General features: G+C 40.6%; 1 non-coding gene across 1 annotated transcript; it reads right to left on the bottom strand.

Annotated features, from left to right (window-relative positions):
* Positions 1–5,599: 5,599 nt before the first annotated feature.
* Positions 5,600–5,707, bottom strand: LOC130958879 (small nucleolar RNA R71). Its single transcript, XR_009077982.1, has one exon. It is a non-coding gene; the product is annotated as a small nucleolar RNA R71 (small nucleolar RNA).
* Between the last annotated feature and the right edge of the window lie 5,138 nt (positions 5,708–10,845).

Below are 10,845 nucleotides of genomic sequence, written 5' to 3'. Positions count from 1 at the left end.
AACCCAACTCATTTCATAATCAATCATAAGTTTCTATACCCATCTTTATCTCGATTCAAAATCATTCTTGGCCTATTCACTTTCGAGAAAAATATAAATTTAGTTCACATAATGTCAATAACCGCTTTTACTCAAATTTTTCCTTTAAAATCAAAACCACTTTTGTAGCATTATCTGAAACCTTCAAAACAACTTCACTCTAAACCAGTTCTTTTTCATAAAACTCATTTCTCACATAACCAAAATCCTCGAACTAACTTCAAAACGGTTTCAAGTTTAAACCTCTTTCAAAAGACTCAAAAATCATTAATTAATTAAACTCCACGGCAGAGTCTCAAGACTCCAAGGGGGCAACAACCAATCTCGCTACTTTAAATTCATTACAAATTCTTAACTTATAGCTTCTTCAATCAAAATCAATGAAATAAAGTTTTTAAAACAAAGCCTCTAGCTTTTATGAAATTATCACGAAAACTTAACACTATAAAAAAAATAGCTTTCTTTCCAATTTTTTTAAAACAGTTAAATCTTTATTTCATCCTTTTTAAAATTCCACTTATAAAAATTTCGGCAGCACCTCCCCTAAAACTCAGACTTTGCCACCTTTCTCAGGTCCCAACTAAACCATTTTTCAAACTCTTCTCAACCATTTCCAGAATCAAAATCATTTCCAAAACCAAACCAATTTCAATATTAAATCTTTTTCAAAACCAAACCAATTTCAATATTAAATCTTTTTCAATAAATCAAGAAAATAAATCCAACAAGCTCCACCAGACAAATAGTTACATTCATCCAGAGCAACTCAATTCAATCCATAAGACTCACATAATCACAAAGATATATTTTCACATCAATATATATTTATAACGATTCTGTGATATAAAAATAAGTTTTGAAGAAAAACCCTTACCTCGAATCGTCTAACCCAAAAGCCATAAAATGCACTAGAACTCGTTTTCTCTCGGCCTGCAACAGTGGCAACCGCAACCACAACTTCATTCTACTTTTGCAGCAACTTAAATCGTGACATGCAATAATCAGAACTCGACCTTACATTACCAAAAACTCTGAATCTCAAACAAACTTATAAAAGAATATTGATTTAAAAGGCTTTGGAGCGAAAATGCTTACCGTAACAAAGCAAGATTGGATGAACTGAACAACAGTAGCTCTGGCGGCGGTTTTGGTGGCCACAACCATGTTCCCGGTTACCAGAATGGCAATGGAGCAGCTCTACAGCGATAACACATGTAGATCGGCAATGGTGGCGAGGGCTTCCTTTTCTCCACCGCATTCTACACCTCCGATGACGATGGACAGTGACGAGCTCGATGGTGGCGAGGCAAGGCACGATGGTGATGCAGCTGGCGGTGACGGGAGGCACAAATGGCGACAACTCCACCCCCGGGCCACCAGCTCGTGTTATCTTCTCCCACTCTTCTTCAATGGCGACGCAATGGTGACACTGGAAGACGGCGACAGGGACCTCGACGGCAGTAGCAGCGTGCAGCGACGGTAATGACGAGCTAGACAACAGCTGGGTGCGATAGTGACATGGCACAGTGGCGACGCAGGGCATCTCCTTCCTCTCTTCTCTCCTCCTCTGCTGGCGCTCTCACTTTCACTCTCCTCCATATCAGCGTGTGTGTGTGTGGGTGCCGTAGATGTGGGGGGTAAGGGCAGTGACAGCTACGGTAAGAAGAGAGTGGTGTGTGTTAAAATTACGGTTAGGGATAGTTGATGAGCGGATAATTTGTACGCTTTTTGGCATTGTTTTTAGTATGTTTTTAGTGTGATCTAGTTAGTTTTTAGTATATTTTTATTAGTTTTTAATTAAAATTCACTTTTCTGGACTTTACTATGAGTTTGTGTGTTTTTCTGTGATTTCAGGTATTTTCTGGCTGAAATTGAGGGACCTGAGCAAAAATCTGATCCAGAGACTCAAAAGGACTGCAGATGCTGTTGGATTCTGACCTCCCTGCACTCGAAGTGGATTTTCTGGAGCTACAGAAGCCCAATTGGCGCGCTCTCAACGGCGTTGGAAAGTAGACATCCTGGGCTTTCCAGCAATATATGATAGTCCATACTTTGCCCAAGATTTGATGGCCCAAACCGGCGTTCAAAGTCACCTCAAGAAATTCCAGCGTTAAACGCCGGAACTGGCACCCAAATGGGAGTTAAACGCCCAAACTGGCATAAAAGCTGGCGTTTAACTCCAAGAGGAGTCTCTACACGAAAAAGCTTCATTGCTCAGCCCAAGCACACACCAAGTGGGCCCAGAAGTGGATTTTTATGTCATTTACTCATCTTTGTACACCTTAGGCTACTAGTTTTCTATAAGTAGGACCTTTTACTATTGTATTTGACATCTTGGTAGCTATCTTTGAGTTTTATGCTATCTTAGATCACTGGGAGGCTGGCCTCACGGCCATGCCTAGACCTTGTTCTTATGTATTTTCAACGGTGGAGTTTCTACACACCATAGATTAAGGTGTGGAGCTCTGCTGTACCTCGAGTATTAATGCAATTACTATTGTTCCTCTATTCAATTCCGCTTGTTCTTTGTCCAAGATATCACTTGTTTTTCAACTTGATGAAGGTGATGATTGTCACGGATCATCACCATTCTCACTTATGAACAAAGTGACTGACAACCATTCTTGTTCTACAAGCATCCGAGGCTTAGTGAATATCTCTTGGATTCCTGATACACGATGCATGGTTGATCGCCTGACAACCGAGTGCTCGCCTGACAAACGAGCCAGCCATTCCGTGAGATCAGAGTCTTCGTGGTATAGGCAAGAACTGATGGCGGCATTCAAGAGAATCTGGAAGGTCTAACCTTGTCTGTGGTATTCTGAGTAGGATTCAATGATTGAATGACTGTGACGTGCTTCAAACTCCTAGCAGGCGGGGCGTTAGTGACAGACGCAAAAGAATCGATGGATTTTATTCCGGCCTGACCGAGAACCGACAGCTGAATTCCGCGTGCTGTGACAGAGCATATGCAATCGTTTTCACTGAGAGGATGGGAGGTAGCCACTGACAACGGTGAAACCCTACACGAGCTTGCCATGGAAAGGAGTGAGAAGGATTGGATGAAGACTGTAGGAAAGCAGAGAGACGGAAGGGAAGGCATCTTCATACGCTTATCTGAAGCTCTCACCAATGATATACATAAGTATCTCTATCTTTATCTTTATGCTTTATTCACCATACCCATTTGAGTCTGCCTGACTGAGATTTACAAGGTGACCATAGCTTGCTTCATAGCAACAATCTCCGTGGGATCGACCCTTACTCACGTAAGGTTTATTACTTGGACGACCCAGTGCACTTGCTGGTTAGTTGTGCGAAGTTGTGTTTATGCCATGGTATTGAGCACCAAGTCTTTGGAGCCATTACCGGGGATTATTTGAATATGGACAAAGTAGTGATCACAATTTCGTGCACCAAGTTTTTGGCGCCGTTGCCGGGGATTGTTCGTGTATGGACAACTGATGGTTCATCTTGTTGCTTAGATTAGGTATTTTTTTTTCGAAATTCTTGAAGATGAATTCTAGAGTTTCATGATGATTTGTTGAAATCTGGCTGGCTGAGAAGCCATGTCTAATCTCATTGGACCGAGGTTTCAACTTATCATCACAGAAGCTTGTTAATTTTTTGTGATCAATCTTGCTTTTGGAGCAGTGATCTGCTAAGGCTTGGCTGGCCTTTGGCCATGTCTAGTGTTTTGGACCGAAGCTTTCTTTGAAAGCTTGGCTGGCTGTGAAGCCATGTCTAATTCCTGGACCGGAGTCTTAGACTAGCATTGCACTGATTCCTGGAATTCTCATTAAGAATTTTGATATCTTTTTCCACTTAATTTTCGAAAAAAAAAAATTCACAAAATCATAAAAACCAAAAATATTTGATGTTTCTTACTTGAGTCTAGTGTTTCATCTTAAGTTTGGTGTCAATTGCATACATTCATTCATGTGTCTCAAGGATCTTCAAGTGATTCTTGATGATTTCTTACTCTGATCTTTGAATTCTTTTGACTTGAGTGTTTATGTGTCTCATGTAGTGTCAGTAGTATACAAACTGCTAAGTTTGGTGTCTTGCATGCATTGTTATTTGATTCTTGTTGCATTTTGATTATTAAAAATCCAAAAATATTTTTAATTTGTGTCTTTTCAAGTCAATAACACAAAGAATTGAAGATTCAGAACATACTGCAGAGGAATTATACAGAAAAAGCTGAGCATTCGAAAATGCCCAGTAAAGAAGACAGACTGGTGTTTAAACGCCAGCCAGGGTACCTGGTTGGGCGTTTAACGCCCAAAAAGGGTGCATTTTGGGCGTTAAACGCCAGAATGGATACCATTCTGGGCGTTTAACGCCAGGATGGCAAAGGGGGAAGATTTTGTTTTCAAAATCAATTTTTTTCAAGTTTTCAAAGTTTTTCAAAATCAAATCTTTTTCAAATCATATCTTTTCAATCAAATGTTTTCAATATCAATTTCTTTCCTTTTTCAAAGATACTTACTAACAATTAATGATTTGATTAAACATCTCAAATTTGTTGCCTTTTCTGTTGAGAAAGGTTTAATGTTTGAATCATATCTTTTCTTGTTAGGCAAGTCATTAATTTTTTTAAAAAAAAATCAAATCTTTTTAAAATTGTTTTCAAATCATATCTTTTTAAAAATTGTTTTCAAATCATATCTTCTCAATCACATCTTTTTCAAAATAAGTTTTCAATCAAATCTTTTTAATTTCTAATTTCAAAATCTTTTGATTTCTTTTTCACTTTGAATTTTCGAAAATTATCAATCAATTTTTCAAAATGTTTTCAAAATCTTTTTAATTGAATTTTCGAAAATTCTCTTCCCTCCTTCTCACATCCTTCTATTTATGGAGTACTACTCCTTCTTAATGCACAATTCGAACTCTATCTAATCAAGTTCGAATTCTTCTACCTCCTTCTTCTATTTTTCTTTACCTCTGACACCTCAAGGAATCTCTATACTGTGACATAGAGGATTCCATATCTTCTTGTTCTCTTCTCTTTCATATGAGCAGGAGCAGAGACAAAGGCATTCTTGTTGAAGCTGACCCTGAACCTGAAAGGACCTTGAAGCGAAAGCTAAGAAAAGCTAAGGCACAACTCTCTGTAGAGGACCTAACCGAATTCTTCAAAGAAGAAAACATGGCAGCCGAAAATAACAACAATGCCAACAATGCAAGGAAGGTGCTGGGTGACTTTACTGCACCTACTCCCGACTTCTATGGGAGAAGCATCTCTATCCCTGCCATTGGAGCAAACAATTTTGAGCTTAAGCCTCAGTTGGTTTCTCTACTGCAACAGAATTGCAAGTTCCATGGACTTCCAATGGAAGATCCACATCAGTTTTTAGCTGAGTTCTTGCAAATCTGTGACTCAGTCAAGACTAATGGGGTTGACCCTGAGGTCTACAGACTGATGCTATTCCCTTTTGCTGTAAGAGACAGGGCTAGAATATGGTTGGACTCTCAACCTAAAGATAGCCTGGACTCTTGGGAAAAGCTAGTCAATGCCTTCTTGGCAAAGTTCTTTCCACCTCAAAAATGGAGTAAGCTTAGAGTGGAAGTCCAAACCTTCAGACAGAAGGATGGAGAATCCCTCTATGAAGCTTGGGAAAGATACAAACAATTAATCAGAAAGTGCCCCTCAGACATGCTTTCTGAATGGAGCATCATAGGTATTTTCTATGATGGTCTATCTGAACTATCCAAGATGTCCTTGGATAGCTCTGCTGGAGGATCTCTTCATCTGAAGAAGACGCCTACAGAAGCTCAAGAGCTCATTGAAATGGTTGCAAATAACCAATTCATGTACACTTCTGAAAGAAATCCTGTGAACAATGGGACAAGTCAGAAGAAATGAGTTCTTGAGATTGATGCCCTGAATGCCATACTGGCTCAGAACAAGATATTGACTCAACAAGTCAATTTGATTTCTCAAAGTCTGTCTGGAATGCAAAATGCACCTGGCAGTACTAAGGATGCTTCATCTGAAGAAGACGCCTACAGAAGCTCAAGAGCTCATTGAAATGGTTGCAAATAACCAATTCATTTACACTTCTGAAAGGAATCCTGTGAACAATGGGACAAGTCAGAAGAAAGGAGTTCTTGAGATTGATGCTCTGAATGCCATACTGGCTCAGAACAAGATATTGACTCAACAAGTCAATTTGATTTCTCAAAGTCTGTCTGGAATGCAAAATGCACCAAGCAGTACTAAGGATGCTTCATCTGAGAAAGAAGCTTATGATCCTGAGAACCCTTCAATGGAAGAGGTGAATTACCTAGGAGAACCCTATGGAAACACCTATAATTCTTCATGGAGAAATCACCCAAATTTCTCATGGAAGAATCAAGAGAGACCTCAACAAGGTTTCAATAACAATAATGGTGGAAGAAACAGGTTTGGCAATGGCAAGCCTTTTCCATCATCTTCTCAGCAACAGACAGAGAATTCTAAGCAGAACCCCTCTGACTTAGCAACCATGGTCTCTGATCTAATCAAAACCACTCAAAGTTTCATGACTGAAACAAGGTCTTCCATTAGGAATTTGGAAGGACAAGTGGGACAGCTGAGTAAGAAAGTTACTGAACTCCCTCCTAGTACTCTCCCAAGTAATACAGAAGAAAATCCAAAAGGAGAGTGCAAGGCCATCAATAAGGCCGAATTTGGAGAGGAAGGGGAGGAAGTGAACGCCACTGAGGAAGGCCTCAATGGGCGTGCACCAACCTCCAATGAGTTCCCCAATGAGGAACCATGGGAATCTGAGGCTCAAAATGAGACCATAGAGATTCCATTGGATTTACTTCTGCCTTTCATGAGTTCTGATGAGTATTCCTCCTCTGAAGAGGATGAGTATGTCACTGAAGAGCAAGTTGCTAAATACCTTGGAGCAATCATGAAGCTAAATGACAAGTTATTTGGAAATGAGACTTGGGAGACTGAACCTCTTTTGCTCACCAAAGAACTGGATGACTTGTCTAGGCAGAAATTACCTCAAAAGAGACAAGATCCTGGGAAGTTTTCCATACCTTGTACCATAGGCACCATGACCTTCAAGAAGGCTCTGTGTGACTTAGGGTCAAGTGTAAACCTCATGCCTCTCTCAGTAATGGAGAAGCTAGGGATCTTTGAGGTGCAAGCTGCAAGAATCTCATTAGAGATGGCAGACAACTCAAGAAAACAAGCTCATGGACTTGTAGAGAATGTTTTGGTAAAGGTTGAAGACCATTACATTCCTACTGATTTCATAGTCCTAGAGACTGGGAAGTGCATGGATGAATCTATCATCCTTGGCAGACCCTTCCTAGCCACAGCAAAGGCTGTGATTGATGTTGATGGAGGTGAACTGATCATTCAAGTGAATGAAGAATCCTATGTGTTTAAGGCTCAAGGATATCCCTCTGTCACCATGGAGAAGAAGCATGAAGAGCTTCTCTCAATTCAGAGTCAAACAGAGCCCCCACAGTCAAACTCTAAGTTTGGTGTTGGGAGGCCACAACCAAACTCTAAGTTTGGTGTTGAACCCCCACATTCAAACTCTAAGTTTGGTGTTGGGAGGTTCCAACATTGCTCTGAGTATCTGTAAGGCTCCATGAGAGCCCTCTGTCAAGCTACTGACATTAAAGAAGCGCTTGTTGGGAGGCAACCCAATGATTATATTTTATATATTTCTCTTTGTTATTTTATGTTTTTTGTAGGTTGATGATCATAAGAAGTCACAAAATCCATTGAAAAAGCAAAAACAAAATGAAAAACAGGAAGAAAAACAGCACACCCTGGAGGAAGATGTTGCTGGCGTTCAAACGCCAGTAAACCTAGCAGTTGGGCGTTTAACGCCCAGTCTGGCACCATTCTGGGCGTTTAACGCCAGAAAGGGGCACCAGACTGGCGTTAAACACCAGAAAAGGGCAAGAACCTGGCGTTAAACGCCAGGAATGGGCACCAGCCCGGCGTTTAACGCCAGAAATGGCTCAAAACGTGATTTTGAGCAACATTTGGTGCAGGGATGACTTTTCCTTGACACCACAGGATCTGTGGACCCCACAGGATCCCCACCAACCCCACCACCACTCTCTCTCTTCTTCCCCCATTCACCAATCACCTCAATACCTCTTCCCCAAAACCCCTTCACCTATCAAATCCCATCTTTCTCTTCACCACTCACTTCCATCCTTCATAAAACCCCACCAACCTCACCCTTCAAATTCAAACCACTTTCCCTCCCAAACCCACCCATAATGGCCGAACCCCATCTCCCCTCTCTCCTATAAATACCCTTCTTCAATCCTTCATTTTCACAAACCCTCAACCTCACTTCCCCCCTACTTGGCCGAAAACACAAGCCATCTCCTTCTTCCTCATTTCTTCTTCTTCTACTCTCTTCTTTCTTCTTTTGCTCGAGGACGAGCAAACATTTTAAGTTTGGTGTGGTAAAAGCGTTGCTTTTTTGTTTTTCCATAACCATTTATGGCATCCAAGGCCGGAGAAACCTCTAGAAAGAGGAAAGGGAAGGCAAAAGCTTCCACCTCCGAGTCATGGGAGATGGATAGATTCATCTCAAGGGTGCATCAAGACCACTTCTATGAAGTTGTGGCCTTGAAGAAGGTGATCCCCGAGGTCCCCTTTTCACTCAAAAAGGGTGAATATCCGGAGATCCGCCACGAGATCCGAAGAAGAGGTTGGGAAGTGCTTACCAACCCCATTCAACAAGTCGGAATCTTGATGGTTCAAGAGTTCTATGCCAATGCATGGATCACCAAGAACCATGATCAAAGTGTGAACCCGGATCCAAAGAATTATCTTACTATGGTTCGGGGGAAATACTTGGATTTTAGTCCGGAAAATGTAAGGTTAGCATTCAGCTTGCCCATGATGCAAGGAGATGAACATCCTTACACTAGAAGGGTCAACTTTGAACAAAGGTTGGACCAAGTCCTCACAGTCATATGTGAAGAGGGCGCACAATGGAAGAGATATTCAAGAGGCAAGCCGGTTCAATTGAGAAGGCATGACCTCAAACCCGTGGCTAGAGGATGGTTGGAGTTCATCCAACGCTCAAATCATTCCCACTAGCAACCGGTCCGAAGTTACTCTAGACCGGGCCATCATGATTCATAGCATCATGATTGGAGAAGAAGTGGAAGTTCATGAGGTTATAGCCCAAGAACTCTACAAGGTGGCGGACAAGTCTTCCACCTTGGCAAGGTTAGCCTTTCCTCATCTCATTTGTCACCTCTGTTATTCAGTAGGAGTTGACATAGAAGGAGACACTCCCATTGATGAGGACAAGCCCATTACTAAGAAAAGGATGGAGCAAACAAGAGACCCCTCTCATCATGAGATCCCTGAGATACCTCAAGGGATGCACTTTCCTCCACAAAACTATTGGGAGCAACTAAACACCTCCCTAGGAGAATTGAGTTCCAACATGGGACAACTAAGGGTGGAGCACCAAGAGCATTCCATTCTCCTCCATGAAATTAGAGAAGATCAAAGAACCATGAGAGAGGAGCAACAAAGACAAGGAAGAGACATTGAGGAGCTCAAGCACTCCATAAGACCTTCAAGAAGAAGGACAAGCCGCCATCACTAAGGTGGACCCGTTCTTTAATCTCCTTGATCTTTAATTCTCTGTTTTTCGGATTTTAGTGCTTTATGTTTGTCCATGTTTGTGTCTTGTGATCATTAGTGTCTATGCCTTAAAGTTATGAATGTCCTATGAATCCATCACCTTTCTTAAGAATTGTTCTTAATTGAAAAAGAAAAAGAATTGCATGAATTTTGAATTTTATAGCAGTTTAATTATTTTGATGTGGTGGCAACACTTTTGTTCTCTGAATGTATGCTTGAACAGTGCATACGTCTTTTGAATTTGTGGTTCATGAATGTTGGCTCTTGAAAGAATGATGAAAAAGGAGACATGTTACTGAGGATCTGAAAAATCATAAAAATGATTCTTGAAGCAAGAAAAAGCAGTGAATACAAAAAAAAAAGAAAAAAAAAAGAAAAAAAAAGAAGGAGAAAACGAAAAAAAGAGAAAGAGAGAGAAAGAGAAAAAGAAAGAAATAAAGTTGTGATCCAAGGCAATAAGAGTGTGCTTAAGAACCCTAGACACCTCTAATTGGGGACTCTAGCAAAGCTGAGTCACAATCTGAAAAGGTTCACCCAATTATGTGTCTGTGGCATGTATGTATCCGGTGGTAATACTGGAAGACAGAGTGCTTTGGGCCACAGCCAAGACTCAATAAGTAGCTGTGTTCAAGAATCATCATACTTAACTAGGAGAATCAATAACACTATCTGGATTCTGAGTTCCTAAAGAAGCCAATCATTCTGAGTTCCAAAGGATAAAGTGAGATGCCAAAACTATTCAGAGGCAAAAAGCTAAAAGCCCCGCTCATCTAATTAATACTGATCTTCATAGATGTTTTTGGAGTTCATTACATATTCTCTTCTTTTTATCCTATTTGATCTTTAGTTGCTTGGGGACAAGCAACAATTTAAGTTTGGTGTTGTGATGAGCGGATAATTTGTACGCTTTTTGCATTGTTTTTAGTATGTTTTTAGTGTGATCTAGTTAGTTTTTAGTATATTTTTATTAGTTTTTAATTAAAATTCACTTTTCTGGACTTTACTATGAGTTTGTGTGTTTTTCTGTGATTTCAGGTATTTTCTGGCTGAAATTGAGGGACCTGAGCAAAAATCTGATCCAGAGACTCAAAAGGACTGCAGATGCTGTTGGATTCTGACCTCCCTGCACTCGAAGTGAATTTTCTGGAGCTACAGAAGCCCAA

The sequence above is a fragment of the Arachis stenosperma genome, chromosome 10, assembly GCF_014773155.1.
Source record: "Arachis stenosperma cultivar V10309 chromosome 10, arast.V10309.gnm1.PFL2, whole genome shotgun sequence".
In the NCBI taxonomy this organism is placed as follows: Eukaryota; Viridiplantae; Streptophyta; class Magnoliopsida; order Fabales; family Fabaceae; genus Arachis; species Arachis stenosperma.
Note: the sequence above shows the minus strand (reverse complement) of the source record. Positions and strands in the feature narration are given on the sequence as shown.